At 41.2% G+C, this 12,457-nt stretch overlaps 1 long non-coding RNA gene across 1 annotated transcript; it reads right to left on the bottom strand.

The window, feature by feature from the left end:
• Positions 1 to 7,867: 7,867 nt before the first annotated feature.
• On the bottom strand, positions 7,868 to 12,457 carry LOC134870755 (uncharacterized). Its single transcript, XR_010166600.1, has 2 exons — positions 12,178 to 12,457; positions 7,868 to 8,593 (listed from the first exon to the last, which is right to left on the bottom strand). It is a non-coding gene; the product is annotated as an uncharacterized LOC134870755 (long non-coding RNA).

Raw genomic sequence — 12,457 nt, forward strand, 5'->3', positions numbered from 1 at the left:
ATGATGCTTTTAGTGTCTCTTCTTGGTAATTTTATGGCTTCTCTTTAAGCCTCATCGAATCATTTTGTGTCATTTTGTACAGCGCTCCATCTGATGGTACTGTATCTCTTGGTGGTTGTTTAGCAGCTCTTTTGCTGTGTTTTTATGTGTTTGTATTAATGTGATTTTAATTGTCCATATGTGCTTTAATTGTGATTATTTGCTCTGCTATGATGTCTTTAATGCCCTAAACCTGCGAGAGACTGCATTATGTAAATAAGCCTTTATGGCCGAATCTGAAAGGCCCATTTACATGATCAAGCGCTCATTATCAATTAACCTTCACATTATCAATTTAGCCTTTTGGATTGTCTGCGTTGTAATTCATTATCTTTTTTTAATGGAGAACACTCTGCTGTTGCACGTCCGTTCGACCTGGGAGAGGGATCCCTGCTCTGTTGCTTTTTTCCCCGTTAATTGTTGGGTCTCTTGGGAGTTATTCCTGGCGCGCCTTAAGGAGACGGATATTGTGTATCCTGTACACACTCTAAATCCCTCTGAGACAAATGTGTAATTTGCAGGGTACGATGAAGTATTCAGTTCCCTAGCTTAAGTAAAAGTACAAATACTATGCTCTTAAATTCCCCATTATTATCCAGGTAAATAGTTTAATTGAGATTAAAAGCGACATGTCCAAGAGGGCATCATGAACAATGTTACAACACAAACAATACAGGCAGATGAATACAGCTGTCGTAAGACACGAATGAAATGGCACATTATCCGGTCCATGTGCAAATATAAGAAACTGTTATGAAGCATAAAAACTGTCACAATTTTAAATGACTTCAATTAGGGGATGTACAGTAAGAGCGATCACATCGACCAATGGTTCTTTGTTCTCTGTCCTTCAAAGAGGACTTGAACGCCCCCATAGGGAAAAAATCTGACAGTTTCAGCACCTTCTGTATATTATTCCAGGCAGAAGTACAAGTTAAAGTCCTGATTTCAATATCAAATTTAAGTAAAAGTACAAAAGTTTAAGCCTCAAACTGTACTTCAAGTATCAAAAGTAGCAGTACTTGTAATACCGTGTAGATTAGTAGTACAGTACTGCATTATGTCGGCAGATCATTTGTTTTAATATGTACAAAGTAACTGAGTATTCATATGAATATAGTTTTAGAAGTATGATATTCTCCTCTGAAATGCAGTGGAGCAGAAGTACAAAGCAGCTTTAACTGGAAATACTCAATTGAAGTACAATGCTTGAGTAAATGTAAAGGTTACTTTCCATCGCTGGTCAGTTGTGATATTGGGCTGTATAAATAACATTTGATTGATTTATTGGATTGAATGTGCATTGTCACTTCTTAAATAAGTACACACAGATCAAAGGTAGCCATGAATCATGAAGACCGTTTACAATTGAGTACACAAAGTCAGAGTTCATGTCCTCGTCCTGCTTCTGTTTCATCACCGTTTGATTACAGCCTGACGACCGACGTCCCTGACGACCGACGTCTCTAACGACGCGCTTCTTCTTCTTCTCTGATTGTCTGCCGCCCAGCATCACCTACCCCGAGACCTGAACTGAACTGAGCCACGACCCAACCCCGTGTCTACTTTTACGGCCACAGACGGAAGACCAGACAGTGAGCGTAGTCATGGTAACAAAGTGCCACACAGCTGCTTTTAGAAAATCAAAATGGGCAACCTGGAGTTTGATCTAATCTGGAACACATTGCCTGTCTGTCTGGAGCTGGCAGGCAAGAGTGTGTGTGTGTGTGTGTGTGTGTGTGTGTGTGTGTGTGTGTGTGTGTGTGTGTGTGTGTGTGTGTGTGTGTGTGTGTGTGTGTGTGTGTGTGAAGCCCTAGAGGCTATTTTTTCAATCCCAGTTTCAGATTGATGTGAGTAATTACAGTTTTATTCATTTTTACCGCTCCATTTTTGCCGAACTGATTTGCAGCGTGCGTTTCAAACTGCCTGCCAGTCACTGTGCATTTTTAATTCATTGTTAATGATGGGTTTAATTGCCCCATTGAGTAGTGTGATGTGATCAAAGGGCAACGCATCATTCGGGATCCATTATGCTCTTCCTAACATCGGCATATTGCAGTCTCATAACCTTTTAGCTTGAGGGAATGAGAGGTGTAACTGTAGCTCCGATGTTTGTTTAAGGGTGGGAGCATTGATTGGATTTAATCAGGGGAGAGAAGACAGAAATGTCCTGTGGCGACAGCAGAAAACAAACGATGGTTCATGAAGTGTCTGCAAGTTTTCCACAAGATGGCAGCATCTCTCTGTCTGTGAAATAGCCAGTAGTGAGTTGTGGAAGAAGTACTCAATAATGTAAAAAAACACTGCATAACAAGTTTTGTATTTAAAGTGCTACTTAAGTATTTTTTCACGTCTTTTCACCAAAATATTGCACTTCTTACTTGTTAAATCAACTATTCTTGATATATGTATTCATGTGTATCTAGCAAAGAAGGGAAGTAACAAGTATATTTGATTTTGAGATACTTGTATTTACTTTCCATTTTATCCTACCTTGTACTTCTCCTCCACTACATGTATTTAATACCTTTAGTTGCTAGGCAGATTTGGACTAATGATGGTAAATATAATCAGCCCTTAAATCAGACTGTAGTTCACCTGCAGTAAATCCAGCAGCTACCCTGCAGTATACAAAGCCATTCAAACCAGCTGCACCTTTACCAGCTCTGAGAACACTTTAATGATCAATCATTATAAAACATATCAGAGATATTATTCTGAAATGGACCAATCAGACAATGACTACTTTAACTTTTGGCGATAATACTTTTCTACTTTTACTGGAGGAACATTTGGAATGCAGGACTTTTAGTTGTAACCTAGTATTCCTACTTTTACTCTTACTCAAGTACAGGATCTGTGTACTTCTTCCACCTCTGATATCTAGATGTGCAGCTGGTGAGTTTGAGCTTTTAATTTGAGATGGTTCTTCCCAACCTAGGGGGGTGGGCTCCCCAACGGATCACAAAATAAATCTGATGTGATTAATGGCAGAAAACCGGTTTTGCTAAAAAAAACTGGCCAAAAATATTGGGTTTTCTGTCTTTTTTTTGCTATTCTTTGAAATAATCAATACTTTAACTGTTGTTACCTACATTTATATTAGATTAGATTCAACTTTATTGTCATTGCACAGAGTACAAGTACTAGGACAACGAAATGCAGTTAGGTCTCTGCATTTGACCCATCCTAGTGTTAGGAGCAGTGGGCTGCCATTATGTACGGCGCCCGGGGAGCAGTGTAAGTAACCAGTGTCTTGCTCAGGGACACCACAGTGGCACTTGGTCTTTCGGGGACTTGAACTGGTGACCTTCCAGTTCCCAGGCCAAGCCCCTATGGACTTTGCCAGGGAACTGGTGACCTTCCAGTTCCCAGGCCAAGCCCCTATGGACTTTGCCACCACCGCCCTACAGGTCTCTGCATTTGACCCATCCTAGTGTTAGGAGCAGTGGGCTGCCATTATGTACGGCGCCCGGGGAGCAGTGTAGGTAACCAGTGTCTTGCTCAGGGACACCACGGTGGCACTTGGTCTTTCGGGGACTTGAACTGGTGACCTTCCAGTTCCCAGGCCAAGCCCCTATGGACTTTGCCACCACCGCCCCTATAAAATAAAATAACTGTTTAAATTTAGCGACATACCAAAAACTCACACACTAAAACATGACAGGGGACGCCAACCATCATTTCTTTTTGTGAGTGGTAAACATGTGAACAATTGGTTTAGTTTTAAACATGTTTTCTATTTTGGAAACTTATCATATGGAATATTCATCCAAAAATGAGACATTTAGCTTTTTTAAAAAGTGTTTCGATGACGTAAGAAGTACAATATTTCCCTGTAATGGAGTCGAAGAATGAAGTAGGATGAAATGGAGATACTTGATTTAAAATGCCAGTATAATTCAAACACCTCATGCACGCATTATAGTTAATAGGTTAAGCCACGTACTGCTACATCAACATGTACATGAGTTCTTAAGCTTGGTTGCCACTATCGAGACACAAGGGGGCAACAAGAGTCCCTAAAAGATCACGGTCAAATCCCCACAACTGAGTTGTAGGAAAATATTTAGTGGGATATCAGCAACATATAAAGAGGATGAATTCCTTGTTAGACATCTAATGCTCAAAAACACTCCAATAAAAAATCTCCTAATAGAAGTGTTTGAGATTTGGGAGGGAAAAATGATAAAGAGGTCATAAAGTATCAAGCTAATAAAACAAAGTTAAGTATGTTTTCTGAGTTCCTGAAGAAGGCCAAGGAACATTAGGGGTAACATATCTACCTCAATAAAAAATAATTGAATGTCTGGGGAAAAAAAGAGAGAATTGGTTTGAATAATACATTCTCAGAAATAGACTCAACGGTGTTTTGACAACCACACAACGTTACACAAGGTTAATAAGTGGAGAGCTGTAGTTCTATAGCAGTTATATATTATTACACACTATACTGCAGTTGTGCACAGTTGTAGGTACTTTTTGAAAGTTTTAAACACTATTTGACAACAATTCTAACTTATTTTATGAAGAAATACTTTAGTTTGTAATTGTTTTCAACTAGATTGTCATTCATTGCAGCAGCCTTCACGTACAGGTGCTCAGAGGAGGATGTCCGTGTCCTTATACCTGCCTTTAACTATATTTAAATAACATGAATGTGTGTTTCCGCATACATTTGAAAATACCATAAATCTCAACTTTGTTTCTGAATTTGAACGTGTGTGTGTGTGTGTGTGAGAGAGAGAGTGAGTGCAGAGGATCTCTATTCTCACGCGTCTGCCTTCTCACCAGGCGTCGGGAGCCGCCCGTTAAAACCCTCCGTTCCTCCAGCAAAGTGAACAAAAAAGCCAAACAGGCGTTAAAGGCAACATTCTTTATTACCCTTTCGTATTGATTGAGAGAAAACTTAGCAGCCCGGTGCCAGGTCGTATAAAAGCGCAGGGCGAATGGGTGAAGCAACGTAAATCCTTTAGTCCCTTGTAAATAGCTTTAATACACCCGAGGCGCCAAATCACTTGACCTGCGTTAGCCCTGCCGTTTGGGGCTTTCTGGCTGAGTGAGCAGAGTGGAGCCAGCCCTTCTCCTCCCATTCTCTGGCTGTCACTCCAGGTAATAGTCAAGGCCTTATTAGAGACACACTTGCTCAGCCTGGCTTCATTGCCTCTCCTGTATTTAATCAGCCTCTTACAGCCAGGTTTTCCTGCAGCTTTGTTAACCAGTCAGTGGTGGAAGAAGCACTCGGAATAATTAAAGATAACAGTTAAAGTCCTGCATTCAAAATCTTTCTTGAAGAGGCCTTATTATCCTGAAACGCCTCCATTGGACTCCTTTGTTTACTTCTCGAACATAGTGCTTCTATTGGCTAGTGCTCCAACACATTGTATGTGAAATGCTAAGGGGCGGGACATCTCTAAGCGGTTGACCAATCACAACAGAGCAGACCAGCTAACCCATCAGAGCAGACTGGGCTCTGGTTTCAGACAGAGGGTGAAAAGAGGTGCTGCAGCACAGGCAGTATGAGAAACATAAAGAGCTTTTTGAACATTAAAGCATGGAGACATGTCCCAGGAGAGACACTACATACTGATATGAACCTGAAAATGAACATAATGTGTCCTATTAAATATTAAATAACTTATGTAATTATATTAAAAATGGAGCTCCTGTAACTTCAATGGATGTCGAAATTTGATCCTTTTTTATTTTTTAAATGTATCTGTTATGGGTATTACTGTGTTTGTCCAAATAAAGAAAAGTCAATACACTGATGCATTAATGCTTTCATTACAGCTGGTAAAGGTAGTCATGTGTTGTTGTTGTTGTTGTTGTTGTTGTTGTTGTTGATGTTGATGTAGCTAATAATATGAATCTGTATAAGTAACTTAAGCTGCGTCAGATGAATGTAGTGGAGTAGAAATTAAAATATTGTCTTCCCAAATGAAGTAGAGTAGGAGTATAATCTGAAGACACTCAGTGAAAGTACGTTGAAATGTTACATATATGAAACTGGAGTAACTATACTTCATTTAATTCCATCACTGCGACCTTTGTAGGCCCTTTATTCTCTTTATTCTCTGAGATAAATCTTCTTTTTTCCATGCGAGTTTATTCTATTTGAGCTCTGGATCTCTGTTTGTGATGTTGGCCGCATCATCTTGGAAAGTTAACAGCTCAGTGTGACTACGAACCACATTTTTGGAACATCTTCGGCGCATCAGAGTGAGTCATGATACTACCAGGAATTGTGAAATGGTTTGAGGTGCGAGGTGTATCCAAGCCAGATCTCAATGGAGGTATGTATTATGTACACACATCAAGTATGCGCAGTACACAGGTGTGTCCCGTTTCAATTTGTTTCACACAGGGACTTCTTGAGAGAATATTGTTTCCAACATGATATCTGAAGTTGGCTGTGCGCTGTAATGAAAACTGTCTCTCAACTTGAATGCTTCTCGCAGCCCTGACAGCCCACATGCACTTGCTCTGGTTTTTTTGCGCCTGAGGGGGCTGTGGACAGCTGCTCAGAGGGGTAAAAAACTCTTCACAAAAGCAGCATTTATCCATGGTGGGCGCTGCAATGGGAGCTTGACCACTGGAAATAAAGACACAGTATGTGAGAGAATATCCAAGGAAATGCCGTCACAGCTATTTGTCCCGGGACAGGAGCACACAGATGTTAGCCACACTGCTCCCCGTCTAGACGCTGCTCTCTGCAGCAAAATGTTGTGTACACAAGCATTTTCTGAGCACCCGCAAACACATTTATATCAAGTGATTTAACAGATAGGTGCACAGTTTTCCAAGGACTCACATGAAGCAGTATATCAGAAATAAACAGCTCTCGTTTTTTGCTAAATAAATGCTCTAAAGTTTATCTTAAAGCAGCTTTAATTTGTATGTTGTTAAACTGTCAAATGTGTCAACCTACAAAGAATTATCACCAGCAGCTTTTTTGTAAGTTTTAGCTCATAGTTTGACCTACACCGTCACTGTTTTGGTTCTTATAGTGTCTTTAGGGCCCAAAGCAGAAACCAAAAACCTCTAAAAACCCTGTGTGCATCACATGCTCAGCACCAAACTGAAATGTAACTAGCTGCGGAAGAAAGTGGAGCATTTAGAAACCAAAAAGCAAGATATTTTGATGGTGGAGACCAAAAACGAGCAAGAAAACAACTTCTTTTTTTTGTTGCTGAGCCACCGTTAGGTAAAGGAGTAAATCAAAAGGGGAATATGACGCTTATAATAGGGGCACTTTTGAAGGTACTCATTTGATCTGTCTCAGATTGACGAAGGCTTATTAGGAAATGCCTCTTATTTTTGTCCATCTTTGATCAAGTTTAATACAAAGTTCTGGAAGTTCTATCTTATGAAACTCCTGTGCCATGTGTGAGATTATATTTCTCAACTCCTTGAGCGCCACATGCGTCCCGTGCTCGTCTCCATGACATGTTTTGGCATTGTTCCTCCCACTGTTACTGCCTGTGGAGCAGAGCGGGGGAACATAGCAGGAGGCGGGCTCGTGCATACCATTATCTCCCAAAGGCACTCATTACATGAGCATCTCGCATATCCTCTATACCAGCGAAACATGTCACCTCACGCTCTCCGCCTCGTTCTGAACACTCAAACCCAACACCTCCTTGGCACGGGGCTCCACTCTTACCATGACTCACTTGAGTGAAATGCATCAAACATTACAGTTGCCAAAATTGTGAAGTGCACAGCAACGTATGCATCGGGGCTCGGTCGCTTTTTCCTGTAAGCGCAGGGAGGAGGGGGGACTTTGCAACCCACCTGCAAGCCTCCATTTCATCAAAACATGTCATATTTTGCCACCATATTTTATTCACCGTCAACACCACAGCTCTAAAGGTGAGGTAACAGTCTGCAGACATTCAATTACAGTCATAATTGTTCATTATGCAGACTCTTCACGTCATGCTTCAGCACTGATTAGTGCGTAAACACCTGATCCCAGTAGTTATCCTGGTGAAAATCACCACATTATCAGCCCTTACATTCTGTTGAGTGCATGTAAATTGGGCATACTTCTTTTATAAGGTAATTACATGTTTAGCGGCTCCATGTCTGGATTAGTGAAAGTATGAATGCATCCTACCCTGAGATTTATCCATAATTGCTCTGTAATTACCGTTAAAGAAAAAAAAAGTCCAATACATCAACCCTGACATCCATTGCATCATGTAAAGGTTGAAACCTGTGATCAAACCAGATAAGAGTACGGTGCTGCAAGATGGAAACAATTCAGCAGTTCCTGGATCTTGCGGAAAATTGAATCAAATGTAGGAAAAGCCATTAGGGTATTCTGTTTATCGCACTGTCATCTTGAGGTATGTCCTGAGAGTACCTTATCCGAAAACCGGTGTCACAATCAGAGCATGGCAGCAGACTGCGGCGGGGGCCCGGGAGAGATGGGCTTGTCAGCAGCTGTTTCAGTCCGTCGCACGGTGTGGAAAAGCTCTGTCATGGCCCACCTAATGGTGATTGTTTGGGGCGGCGAGAGCCCAGCGTCTTGTCTGCATGCTGGTATCTGAGGGGTGAGTGGAAAGAGAAGAAGGGGGGAGGCTGTTAGAGGGGAGATATTTATCTTAGATTTGACATTTTCCATGATTTCCTCAGTTTATAAAAGCAGGTGTGTTGTCTGTTATCGGGATGCAAATTTAAAATGCCAACAAGTATTTGAATGTATGGTCATGATAAGGGGAAACGGGTCAAAGTGGTGAAGGGTTATTAAGTAAACTGTATGTTGGATGTGAAAGAAAAACACGTTTACTGAACAATGTAAAAACACAAGTACAAGTCTCGAATAATAAAACAACAACAGCATTATCATCTAAATAAACCCAAAGTACGCCAAGTTAAACTCCTTGTGCAAAAAAGAACCATTTCAGAATAATAAATAATATATAACTTTGCTCTGGTTCTAGTTTTTAATATGCTCATAGAGTAAAGTACATTGATAGGGTCCAACAAATACTAAAGAGGACATATAATACTCATTATCAGGTTCATATTTGTATTTGTGTCTCTCCTGGGACATGTCTCCATGCTTTAATGTTCAAAAAGCGTCACCCTCTGTCTGAAACCAGAGCCCAGTCTGCTCTGATTGGTTAGCTTGCCATCTCTGTTGTGACTGGTCAACCGCTTAGAGATGTCCCGCCCCCTTAGCCTATCACGTACAATGTGTTGGAGGGCTAGCCAATAGAAGCGCGAGTGTAACAAAATGATGATCAAAGGAGTCCAATTGAGGCGTTTCGGTGTGTGGAAGAGGGGGGACTTTGGGATTTTTGTCTTTGCAGACCATTTACATGCACTAAAATCTATATAATACACTACAGGAAAGGGAGAACCCAAAAAAGCATAATCAGGCCCCTTAATAATGAATAATTAATTAGACACACTGTAGAGTTTCAGCCCATCCACACCTAAAACCATTTACACACAGTCCTAAGACAGCAGGAAAGGTGAGGAAAAAGTGGGAGATGGGAAGAAAGGGAGGGGGAAAGGAGTGTCGAGAGAGAGAGAGAGAGAGAGATGGCGTCTCAGACAGACTGTCTGGCTGCAGCAGGATCCCCAGCACTCAGCGTCATATGATTCTGGGGTCAGAGGTTATCCCCACTGATGAATATCGGCCCGAGCCTTGTCTCCCTCACAAAAGAAAGGGAGTTGTTTTCACTCCCTGTGTCTGGAAAGTTTATTTCAGGAATCCATCCTGCCAGCACGAGACTGTAAACCTGTCTCGGGGTAGAAGAGTTACGTCCACAAATATTACTTTCTCTCTTTTATTGGCCTGCCAAAGCATATCGAGATGCTCTTTCTCATTCAAATGTAGTCGGGAGAAAGGAGGAACATACAGAGTGTGTATATTTGCTAGAGAAACATACATCCCTGGGATTTTGACAGGATTTGGAAGATTATAGTGTGCAGTCTGTGAACTGTGTGAAAGTACACTGGTGTTTTGTGTTTAATCCTTTTCATACTGAGCGCCTCATCCCACGAGCCATCTCATTATATCCCTGCGTCTTAAGGTGGTAATACACCAGGCAACAGTCTGAGCAACAGTGGAAAAAAAGGACTCCCTTGTAAAAGCTGATACAGATTATTTCTGTCCTTACAGTTATTAAGCGTACCTCCATCTTTTCAACAAATGTGTAAACTCTATTATGAATAATCACAGGGCATTTCAAATAACACCGTCAGCGGGATTTCTACTAAAAGCCTCTGGGAGATTATAGCTACCCCGGGAGTGACAAGTGTGATAAATGAGATCACACATGAACAAATGGATGGACGCCTGGGCATTTATGAGCCTACTGGATCAGCCTCCGCCGGGATATACACACAGCCATTTGACAGTCGTGATCTGAGTAATGAAAAACCACACGGGCTCACCCTGCAGAGTGAGACCGATCCCTGACACCGACCGAGGTGTTTCAGAGAGTCGAGCTGCAGAGGGAGGAGGTTTAAAGCCTCTTTTCTCAAGCCTGCGAGGACAGAAACACCATCTTTACCCAAGAGTGGGTTCGCTAAACCATGAGGAGAATGGATGGCACTGTGGAGGATGTCAGAGAGACAGGGAGTGGCCATCAGGCTACAGTTCATTAACATGCTTAAAATGAGTATGAGATGAATGGTGGCATTTCATGGGAAAGAAAGAGTTGAAAAGCTATTCAAAATCTTGTCTCTTGCTAACATGCTGCTTCTCATCAATCATAGAAATGTAATCAGAGACTCATTTTGCTGCTTTCATACTTGTTTGATTTATGATTCGCTCGCTTTAGGAAGTTATTCCTCTGCAAGTTCACATTGAATGACTTAACTTAATAATAACCCAAGAAAACTGAATTTCAGACGCCCTCAAGCTCTTTAATAAACCATCTTGGAGGAGAACATTTAATTCAGTATACTTCAGGTAAAGTTCGATGTATTTTTAGCCTACTTGTAACTGAGTATTTTCCTTGCAATGCTAGCTACCTCTACTCAACTCCATTTCAGAGGAAAATAAAGTACTCTTTGCTAAACTAGGAGTTACTCCAAATATATATATTGTTGCATTTAAAAGTTCTGATGGAAGATCATTCATGAAATAGTGAATAATAGCGACCAATTAATACTGGGGGGAGGCTTTTCGTAATGTTACCTAACTTGGATTTAATTGACCGTTGAATATAAGAGACTCATTTTTGTTATTCAAACCTAAAATCAATTAAACTGAAGTCAAGCGGATCAAGACATGCCAGGTTTATCTGTAAGAAGATAATATTGAGCTTTAGTTATATTAAGAAATATAGCACCTGTCAGTTCTCCTCTGATAATACGTCATCAAACCTGTAGTTTATAGTTTAGTTATTGGTCCAAACCCATGTTTTTCCCAAGTAGCAGTTACTCTGATCATGTCCTCCCTGCTTCATCCCTCTGGGGCCCCTCAGCCCTCCGAACCTTATCACTGCAGGGCCTTATCTTATCCCCATCATCGACCTCAGTCTCGTCACACCCTCAGACATGAGCTACCAGCCCACAACATCACCAGATCTGCTGTTTTCATTCCCATGGGACCGCCCCCCACCCCAACCCCCCATCCCTGAGTAGCCTCTGCTATCGCTTGCGGAAAACATAATGAGGGATATTTGCCCTTATTAGTGTCAAAAGTGGCTATTTAAGGCCCAATCATCTGTCATATGGGGAGGAGTATTACACTGGATGTCTGACATGTTTTCCATAATACCTGAGCTTAGTGCTGCTGTTGCATAAGGAAGCCTGAGAACATGTCTTCTGCTGTGCAGTAATCCCACATTTAAATAGACAGAAATTAGCAGAGGTGGAAGAAATACTCGTAGCATAAAATGGAAATACCTCATAACCCAAAATAGTACTTCAGTACAGTACTGGAAATAAGCCAGTGACATCAAAAATACTACCTGTGATTGAGGGGACAGGTGCATGCAGGTGTTCTTCTTAAAAACCTTGCTTAGTTTTTGAGCTCGTTTACCAATAGTTGCAGAATCAGCAATGACTGACACACACAGCTGATGGAGGCAATTAAGGTAGTCAAAAAACAGACTCCTTCACACACACAGACGTCATATACATATTTATAAAATAAGTGGGACTTACTCTTCCTAAAGATACCATTATATCCGACGTCCATCCTGAATTCCGACCGTTAAATCCGCTTGGAAATCATCAAGTCCAGAGCTCGCTTTAAAATCAGCTGTTTTTAAATGAGTTTAAGTATTAAAGTAATCCAGTGATCTTTTTTTGGGGGGGGAGTTGGGTAACATGGAAACTGTAACTGCTAATAGATAATTCGGCATTCCTTTTATGGTTGCTGTTAAACAAATTCCGGCCAAACAAACGGGCCTACATGTTTAGCCCTTAGAGTTCAACGCAATAT

Source organism: Eleginops maclovinus, chromosome 1, assembly GCF_036324505.1.
Source record: "Eleginops maclovinus isolate JMC-PN-2008 ecotype Puerto Natales chromosome 1, JC_Emac_rtc_rv5, whole genome shotgun sequence".
Lineage (NCBI taxonomy): Eukaryota > Metazoa > Chordata > Actinopteri > Perciformes > Eleginopidae > Eleginops > Eleginops maclovinus.